Raw genomic sequence first — 2,651 nt, forward strand, 5'->3', positions numbered from 1 at the left:
AAACCGATGTCATAATCCATTGAAGTCATTTCTCGTTGCTAAGTTTTTCTTAGATCTCAGTCATTGATCAGGCCGGGCTTATTACGAACGTCCGTTGCATCAGCACTCAATTTCACGGATCTTAGAAACATTCGACCTGCAGCTGCTTGTGCATTTTCCATCTGAATCGCCACACTGCTTTTGGGTTGCCCGATCAGTTGACCGATTAGCTGTCGTGGCCTCAGTTCCTTTGCAGCAGCGCTTGATCAAGGGCCTGCAATTGTGCTTCGTTTGCCAAAGAATATCGTTGTGCAAATAGGTTCCTTTGGAGTGCGTCTAGCAATTGGTCCGAATTGAGTGTATGGACGTCATGGCCGGACATGTAGTTCAAAGCATTCATTTGGGCGAATTCGTCCTTCACTGATCCATAATTAGCGCAGCTGGGGGGACTAGCTGGCTGGGGTAAGCTCCAGGATGTAGTGGGGGCGGTGGAAGAAGGAAGACTGCCGGTAGAGGTCGGGCAAGAGGATGAGGTTGTGGCAACGCATTGCAGTTGTTGCTGCTGCTGTTGATAGAACGTTGCTGCTGTGAGATAGCTCGACAGCTGGGCTTGAACGAGCTGTAGCTCGGCTTGTAGACGTTCCACCTGCATAGAGAACCGATAATCCTCACAAGTATTAGCACTAGTTTATCTCAATCTGTGTCCATAAACGTTGCGTGAACCGATGATCACGTAACGTTCGACTGTTCATGCAGAAAACTAGAGGATCCGCTCGCAGAAGTGCAAGCACCAAATAAGAACTAGCAAGAATCGATACGATCCCAAGCTTGAATCGGCTCCTTGCATAGCAAACAAAGAACAAAAGATGCTTTGTCCTTGCAGCAATACTATTCCCGAAAGTCAAGTGCAAACCACCTGCCGTTCGAGAGCGAATATGGTCCGAACGCAGCCGTAGATAGGATCTTTGAGGCGGGCTTGAGCTTCGTATTTGATGCTGAAAACTGCTTCTCTGCGTAGCTCGGGCAATGGGATTCGCAAGAGCAACTTAGATACGTTGCTGGCTCCAAACACCTTGTGCACGGAACAAAATCCTTCTGTACCCTGTTCGGGTAAGAAATAAGGGGCGAAGATGCAATCTTTGATACACTTGCGTCGCAGGAATTTGCACGCACCACATGGTGGTCCGGCGCCGCTCATATCCCTGTCTTGAAGCCCCCTGTAATACTTCCCTGGGGGGTTCAGTGGCTCTTCACAGACAACGCTAAAGCTTGAGTTTTCTTTAAATTTCTCTAGTCTGCGATCGTTCAATGCCCAATTTCTTGCAGGATTTGAGTACAGCAGGAAAGTCGATCGATCGCGTATTGAAGGCGTCTCAGTTGTCTAAATACGGAGAACAGAAAAGAGAGACAGAGTGGGTGAGGTTACGAATCGTGATTCGCCTGTTCTCGCGATCTACACGATCTGCAGACAGTCACGAAGAAATAGGAAGCGGCGCGCAAGTCTAGTTGAGGTAGGACTGGCAATTGGCAGACATATAGTACGAGGCGGTGGACTGAAACGGACGGCTGTCAGAGCTCGATCATACACAGGCTATGTTCAGCTGGAGGAATGCTTCCTGTCTAACTTCAAGTACGAGCCTCCATCAGGATGAGCATACAGAGGGTAGAAGATCAGATCGATCAGATTGAGGTACCAAACAGACCGGATCAGATTTCGAATCAAATCAAACTATCCGCGAGCTGGATGGAAACGCAAACATGCAGAGATGCTAGAGAGGCCAGAAAGGATGAAATGAAGGATGGAAGGGGAGATTATATAGAGCAGAAAGCGTGGTCAGCGACGCGATGAGCTGTGAGAGGGAGCGTAGAATATACTGTAATTCTGAGTCGTCGTCGGCGTTCCTAAGATACGATAGCAGATGAAATCAACGATTATATAATTGTGCAGTTGTGGAGGATTCATCAACCGTTGATGAATCAAGGACACAATTGTGCAGTTGTGGATCATCAGTTGTTGATGAATGGATGTGCCTAAAGCAAAGAGAAAAGTGTGGGTTGATTCTGAGAGGAGGAGGGCGTGGAAATCAAGATCGAAGGCGTGTTTGGGAAGATGTGGGCAATTCAATTTTCTATAAGGGCAAGGTTTTCTTCGTGATCTCATGCCATCTCATAACCATACGCTGGATTCTGACTGGAAAGCCTTCACATTTACGCAATGCAATGCATCGGTCCATCCATCAATCAAATCCCTCCTTCAGTATTCTATCACACCTCCAACCGTTTTACCTCGAACTGCTGTATGTAATCATAAAAGAGCAAATAGTCCAGTAGATTGTCCAAGGCTGGACGAGTACTAGTTTACAAAACCCTTAAGTTTAATGTCATGAGAATTAAATAGGTGTCCACGATGTTGAAAAATGGACATTAGTATTACAAGCAAAGGGCAATTGATTGATTACAGAATTCGGTCGAAGCTTCTCCGCTCGCTCACTTCCATCACGTCTCCCTTATAGCCTGCATCCCTCTCACGTGCCGCTCTCTCTCTCTCTCTCTCTCTGTCTCTCTCTCTCGGCAGCTCTCCCCTCACCTCCGCAGCCCTCTTTCTCTGCATATTAGAGCCAATCGATGGATACCCTTAATTGATCATTACGTGAATCGATGGGCAAGTATTA

The 2,651-nt window shown here is 47.2% G+C and overlaps 1 pseudogene; it reads right to left on the reverse strand.

The window, feature by feature from the left end:
• Positions 1-220: 220 nt before the first annotated feature.
• LOC147900728 (LOB domain-containing protein 16 pseudogene) lies at positions 221-1,177 on the reverse strand (annotated as a pseudogene).
• Positions 1,178-2,651: the final 1,474 nt, after the last annotated feature.

The sequence above is a fragment of the Dipteris shenzhenensis genome, chromosome 6 (genome assembly GCF_047967505.1).
Source record: "Dipteris shenzhenensis isolate YYH24624 ecotype China chromosome 6, Dip_SZ_1.0, whole genome shotgun sequence".
Classification (NCBI taxonomy): Eukaryota; Viridiplantae; Streptophyta; class Polypodiopsida; order Gleicheniales; family Dipteridaceae; genus Dipteris; species Dipteris shenzhenensis.